A 7,538-nucleotide genomic window follows, 5' to 3' on the forward strand; every position below is an offset into this window, starting at 1 on the left:
TCCCAACAACCCTGCAAGACGGGCTAGGGGAAGAGATAGTGGCTGGCTAGGTGGGAGGGAGTACTATGGAAAACCACCTCTGCATTACTGCCTTATCTAAAACAGCTCTACACCCCAAAAGGAAACTATTAAAAATGACAATTCCAAGCTCTGCATGATGAATTTATTCAGGGGAGGAGAAAAGGCACTTTTAATACCCATTGAAATCCTAACTGTCAAGCCTTTCTCCTGCATGTCTGAGAAAGAAGACTCCCCCATCCACGCTGGGAGGAAAAAAGCCCATCAATCTGGGGAGCAAAAGGGAGAAGAAGCAGTCACTGAAGTCAATAGGAGGGGGAGGTTCCAAGTAAATGCAATGGAAGGGATGGGAGACCTTAAGACTGCTACTCTAAGTAGACCTACAATGCACTCCTATGCATGCCTATTCAGAAGCAAGCAACACAGATTTCAATGGCACTTACTCCCAGGAAAAGAAAGCCTTGCAGCCAATGGGTTTACTCAGAAGTAAGCACTGCTGTTCAAGGGGATCTCAAAGCCCTTAGTGGAATGGGAGAGAGGCAGAAACGGTCACCAGAAGCAGTCAGTGACCTGCCCCCCTTCCCACCAATTTGTTGTCATGACAATGTTATTCCACATCATCCAGCAACACCCCCTAGCACACACCCACACAAAGCAGGATAAAATGCTAAAGGGGAAATACACAGGGGGAAAATGACGATTTCAGTCGCAAACACAGAAAACGCCAGGTTTTCCCCATTCTCAGATAACATGGGAAGAAAAGTTGTGAGATAGCAGCAGGAGAGCATTGTCATCATCTAAAGATCCCGTGAAAACCAGTGATTAAAGAAGAATGATCCTGCTAAAAAAACTCAGGTGTGAAGAGAGCCTCAGTAGACAACTACTTTTCGGTCTCACGGATTAGCCCCATCTGTAACTGCTTGCATCTGTGCCACCAGAATTTTCTTCTCTGGTGATTTCGAAAGACTATAGGCACCTCCTCTGTCACTGCTGCAATTCTGTTCCTGCAAGCTGGGCTGTTATGGCCTGAAATGGCAGTTTTCTGGACATGTCCAGCAAAGGTCTTACATTCTGTATGCTGACAAGCTCGTGTTTACCATAGTCCAGCTCATAGTCCGACACCAGCCCATTTGCTAACAGTCCTTTTATTAACACTCTATGCCATTTATTTTTCACTTTAGCAGCATAGAGTTTGTTCTTTGCAACAGCAATAGCTCCCTCATCTGCAGTGCTATAGTACACAAACATCTCTTCCACCAGTACTTCTAAATTGTGCATCTCTTGCCAAGGCTGGAGGACAAAGTAACCAGGGTGGCAGGCCAGTGAGACAAACGTGTCCATTTGCACTTGCGGTAGGCGGCTTAATCAAGGCTGTTGCAACATTACTTGGCTCCAGGGTACGTGGAACAGGATTGGTGAAACCCCTCTTGGCAGCCAAGCTTGCCAGCTCTTCTAAGTCTGTTTCCCCCTTTCCAGGGAAATGACACTCAGGAAGACACCCTTCTGATGCATCCACAGGTCTGCATTAGTGATCTGCCTATTTATACTGCGGCCCGGGTGAAAATGCAGGAAGTGGATCCAGTAGCAAAACTGCTCCGAGCTGTTCTCCAGTCCCATAAAAATGGAGTACCCTTTCCCGTTTGCAAGAGAAATGTCACTCTTTAACTTGTGACTGGATTCCCTTTAAGCAGCTGGGTTATCCAACACTAGAAGGATATATAAAGAGCATCCCCGGTGTTGTTAGGACTGAAACGGGTAAAACTGGTGAGGTGACTTGCCATGCTGCTGTTTGCCAAGACTGCAGGGATTGCCCAGCTTGTAGCCCTCCAGAGAACTTCCGAAAGAAAACTGAGCCAGCAAGTGAACTGCAGGATGAGGCTGAAAAAAGACTGCTCCACTTACTTCAGTAGGCAAAACTGCTCCACTTACTTCAGTAGGCAAAACTGCTCCACTTACTTCAGTAGGCAAAACTGCTCCACTCAGAGGAAGCCAGGATTCGTGAATTCTGCAGAGGAAAACAGGAGGCCTACACTCCCACTGCTAAGGACATTATGCAGTTGTGAGACCTAACATGAGCGCTGTCCTCAGAATTTGGGGCGGCTGTACCTAAAGAAGTCTTAATACGAGGGCACTTGGCTATGATGAACAGGCCTGAGAGAAGATTAGTGCTTCCAGCACAGTTTCAGAAAGAGCTTCAAGTTCACCTGTCAAGAAACCTGCCTTTGGACTTGAATGAAAACATAAAAGAAACAAGACATTTTGTGCAACCCATCCCTCCTTGTCCTTCAAATACCGACATAAATGAGATTAAAAAAAACAAATTAAAGAGATTGTAAACCCATTCAGCAATGGAATTCATCGAAGATACCACATTTATACAGTGAGGCGTACGAAGAGGACTTTAATGCAGCCTTGCTCCCACAGTTTGAATACTGGCCTCATGTTTGTGTGGCAGAGAAACTATGTTCTGGTGGCCATAGCAATATACTTCTCTACACAGCTGGAAAAACGCATCATTCAGTAAAGGGTGACTCAAGCCAAGAAGGAAGGCCTCAGCCCCCACTAATAAGACAGACTACAGAGACCAAACAGCTGCATTCCATAGGAACTTGAAGTGGAATGCTGCAGCTATCTTGTTAAAATATTCCAGTGGCCTTTGGGCTAATGCGCTCCCAAAGTGTACGAAGACACATACAAAGCAACATTGTCTCAGGATCTTCTGAACAATCTTGACGCTCTCTCAGATATATATAGAGTGGATTACATATTGCACAACCCAAAACAGCCAATCCTCTATGCCAAGTCAGAACAGTACACTGACGGGAACCTGAATATGAGTGGCAAAGTTCACATACATGGAGATCTACAGAGGCCAGCTGAGCAACAGTCCGCTACGATAATGCCAAGGGAATCCCAAGAGAAGTAGAGAATATAACAGTACCTCCTTTAATTATCCCAGCAGAAACATCACCATCTGTATCGGTAATGGAACTGAGCGCCACAAATGAAGTTGTTGTCAGGTATGTGGGCAGAGACTATTCTGCTGCCCAGGAATTTATGGAAGATGAGATGAAGGGTTGGTACTGTCAGAACCTCTCAGTTTTGCAGATACAATCTCCGAAAGTTGGACAGGTTGTTGCTCTGCCTGCAGAAAAAGAGGGTTGGCTGCAGGCACAGAGGGTTTCAACAGAAGGCAATCGAGTAAAGGTATGCTATGTTGATTATGGCTTTAGTGCAATCATTCAAAATACCAGAGTGTACAGACTTGCTAGACATCTCTATTCACTGCCGTTCCAGGCTTCAAAATGTAAATTAGCGGGATTAGAAGCTTACAGTGATGATGACCCTGTCTTGGTGAAGATGGTAGAGTCTCAAACCTGTGGCAAGATATTTGCTGCTGAAATACTGGAGAAGCGACATTCCCCTTGTCGTCCTGTATGATACTTCAGGGGAGGATGACATCAAAATAAATGCTGCTTGCTTGAAGGCACTTTGTGACAAATTTCTTGAACTTCATCTTCAGGTACTGCCCTCTATACAAATGTCCAAAACCAATGATTGTTTGGAGACTGCCAAGTGCCATCAAAGGGCCTGACCAAGCTCTCTGAAGCTTTGCAGAAACTGGAAAACTATTTCCACCATAACCAGGTAACGGAGTATTCAGTGTCACTACCTTATTGTGTCATGCTCTGTTTGCTTAATTGTAAAGGAAAATTGGCACATGTGGAGATTACAAGTGTTCATAGTGGCCATACTATTGATGCACAATTTATGGATACTGGAACTGTAGCATCTATAAAATTGGTAGAACTGAGAGAGATCCGTTCAACATTTCTGCATGAAATCCAGTGGGGGCTGGTGACTCCAGTTCTGGGTTTTAGTCACCACCAGCCAAAACTCTAAAGGTGCTATCCAAGGTGCTGAAACTTATCCACAAAATGGGTTCAGCACCTTGGGTAGCACCTTTAGAATTTTGGCTGGTGGCAACTAAAATCCAGGATGGAATTACAGCCCCTCCAGAAATGGAGTCACCACCCACCACTGGTGAAATCATTGCAATACCACCTCAGGAAATAAAATGCTGTTTAGCTGACCTTCCTCTTAATATTGGCATGTGGACTCCAGATGCTATACTTGGCTGAGAAATACAGTACTAAATTGTCCTGACTGCAGCATAAAGGTTGCTAAACTGGATGACAGGACTGCACACATCTATTCCTTTACTCCGCAAAAATTCTCAGACCCGGACTCACTGTGGTATGTTACTGCTCACTGAAACTGTATTTCTTTAAATGCTGGAAGCATTTGTTTATTCTGACATCATTATTATATGTATTAACTTCCTTTTCTTCATTATCTGAATTTTGTACTTGTCCTTTCCTTTATTTTATAAATTTATGTTAATCTTGCCCAGATCTAAGTACATATCTAGGAACCTGAGGTCTGCTACAAGGGTTATGAACAGGTCGAAATTTTGTTGAAGAGGCAGGTTTATGAGAATGAAGGATGTTTTTGATGACTGTGAAGCGGATTCATTGAAAGCAGGTCTGGCCCAAGGCGTTTTGAACAGCAATTCCACCCCACCCCCCCCGAACCCGGCAAGTCAAGATACATAGGGCAGTATCCAACCAGGCCTCTGTGCTACTGCCGATTCTGTTACGCAAGCAGTAACCACTGCTTGTATAACAAGGATTTAATGCTTCATAAAGCAAGCCCTGAAATGAGCGGAAACACATGTTTCTGGATCAGGACAGGTCAGCGGAGTTCTCTTATGCCAGCACCACTGACCTGCCCTGTTCAGGAAATGAGCATTTCTGCTTGTTTCTGGTTCCTATCTGAAGCGCTCAATCCTTCTTGTGCAAGCGGTGGGTCCTGCTGGCACTTGGGCAGTGTTGAATATACCCAAGGCTAGCCAACTTATTCTGGCACATGGGGAAGGAAATCTCAGTCCACAAACACCTCTTCCCGGGAGTAAAAATATAATAATAAATTAAAAAGTAACCAATTGCTGCTAGACAGCATAGTAAGAAGCAGAGACATCACCTTGCCGACAAAGGTCCATATAATCAAAGCTATGGTTTTCCCAGTAGTAATGCATGGCTGTGAGAGCTGGACTATAAGGAAGGCTGAGCGCCGAAGAATTGATGCTTTCGAACTGTGGTGCTGGAGAAGACTCTTACGAGTCCCCTGGACTGCAAGGAGGTCAAATCAGTCCATACTAAAGGAAATCAACCCTGACTGCTCATTGGAAGGACAGATACTGAAACTGAAGCTCAAATATTTTGGCCACCTAATGCGAAGAGAAAACTCCAGGGAAAAGACCCTGATGCTGGGAAAGATTGAAGGCAAAAGGAGAAGGGGATGGCAAGGGATGAGATGGCTAGATAGCATCACTGATGCAATGAATATGAACTTGAGCACACTCCGGGAGAGAGTGGATGACAGGAAGGCCTGGCGTGCTATGGTCCATGGGGTCACGAAGAGTCGGACATGACTTAACAACTGAACAACAACAAAGGGAACAGGGGAGAAGTTCGCTTGGTTTTTATTTTTAAGTGCACCAACCTAATTCACACTTCCCACACCAATACGTGTTTCAGAACACAATGACTCCAATGGCAGTGCATTTCTCTAAATGTTGCAATGCAATTGGTGGTTCAAAAATTGTATTAAAAAATGAGCATATCAGGGAAAGTTGCATACAAAAATGCAGATATTGCAGAAAGTTGCATACAAAAATGCAGATATTGCAGAAAGTTGCATACAAAATGCATACATTAGGAAAAGTTGTGTGTAAAAATATGCATGTTGGAGAAAGTTGCATACAAAATGCATATGTTAGGGGAAACTGTGTACAAAAATAAATGTGAATTTTCATGGTGTGTTTTTTTTTAATTGCAGACGGATGTGGAACTCCAATGGAATGGATTTATGATTACACAGGAAACTGAAATGAACAGGAAATAGACTGATTCATCTAGCCCTAGTCATGTCACCCAGTATCAGCTGCCTTGTAGAAGGACCAGCCCTGGTCATTTTGTTATGATTTCTAGAATTTATCAGTTGTTTGGAATAACTGGAATTGCCACTTTCTAGAGACGTTTCTTTGAATGTTGACAGCATTTATTTTGAAAGCTTCTGTAGGTAATAATGACTGAGAAATGTGTTGAATCATAGCAGAATTTATGGAGGTGAAAGTAAGGTTGTAATCTTTTGAATTCTAAAATCCTGGTGCCTCTGCGGGGTCTGCTGTATTCTGGCTAACAAGCACAAGCTTTCTTTGGGGCTGGGGCTGGGGCTGGCAGTTCTCGTGGTTTGACCCTGTGCTTGGATTCTAGTGCTGGGCAAAGGCCTTGCAGGGGAAGGCTGAAAACATATGTACAGCTGCTACTAGAGCTGACCTCTGGTTTCTCATATGAGAAATTTCAGCTTGAAAATCATGGTGGGGAAAACCTGAGAGGTGATTTCAGGTGTAAAACGGGAATAAAATTTCTCAGTATATTGGAGGAGGCAGGCTTACCTTTGGCAGGCAGTAGCAGTCACAGGAGGTCCTGTTTTGTCTTTATTTTTTTTTTATTTGCTGCTGCTTATTATTTATTTATTTATTGCATTTATACCCCGCCTTTCTTCCTCTCGCAAGGAACCCAAGGCGGCTTACATTATCCTCCTCCTCTCCATTTTATCCTCACAACAACAACCCTGTGAGGTGGGTTGGGCTGAGAGTCTGTGACTGGCCCAAAGTCACCCAGTGAGCTTCCATGGCCGAGTGGGGACTAGAAGCCGGATCTCCCAGCTCCTAGTCCAACACTCTTGCCACTACACCACACTGGATGTCGCATAGTTCTGTGTCGTTTAGAAGGGAAAGTGGCAGCTGCCAGCGGGGTCAAATGGGGAGGCAATTGGAAGGGGCAATTTTGTGGGTATTCTAGGATGCCATGTTGCTTTGCCACCACTTCAGGCTTTGGCATTAGTGGTTGGCAGCACTGAGTGCTTCCTGGTGTCCAGTCGCACCAGCAGGAGGACCACCACTGATCTGAAACTGACTGTTGATGGCATCGCCAGCCTCTGCCAGGGCTCCCTCTTGGCAACTTTGCCTGCAGTCTTCCCTTCCAGCTCCTCCACTGTCCTGACATACATCATGTGTGCTCACTCACTCACTCACTCACTCGTACACACAGAGCCAGTGCCAGACACTGCTGGCTGGGTGGCAGGAAGCAGTTAAGAGACAAACCAACAGCCACAGTTCTCAGAGAGAGGGCAATTGTGACTGCTTCCGCTCTTCCTCTTCCTCATTCCCACTGCCTGCATGCTGCCTGTCCAGCAAACTCTGATGCTGGCTGTGCCTGTGTGAATATGTCGGATGCCCGGCCTACCATTGCGCAACGTGAGGAGGCTGCCCCAGGCTGCTGATTTGGGGTGTCATGAAACAGCAGCCAATTGTTCATTACTTAATTTATTATTATTGTGCGTTTTCATACCCAGGGACAGGGGAAGAGCTTGTGGGATTTTCTGTTCCAGAT

The 7,538-nt window shown here is 45.0% G+C and overlaps 1 pseudogene; it reads left to right on the forward strand.

The window, feature by feature from the left end:
• The first annotated feature begins 1,581 nt into the window (after positions 1 to 1,581).
• LOC146355289 (tudor domain-containing protein 7-like) lies at positions 1,582 to 7,240 on the forward strand (annotated as a pseudogene).
• Positions 7,241 to 7,538: the final 298 nt, after the last annotated feature.

This window comes from Heloderma suspectum, chromosome 2 (genome assembly GCF_057233095.1).
Source record: "Heloderma suspectum isolate Gila_16-S chromosome 2, 16-S_ref, whole genome shotgun sequence".
Classification (NCBI taxonomy): domain Eukaryota; kingdom Metazoa; phylum Chordata; class Lepidosauria; order Squamata; family Helodermatidae; genus Heloderma; species Heloderma suspectum.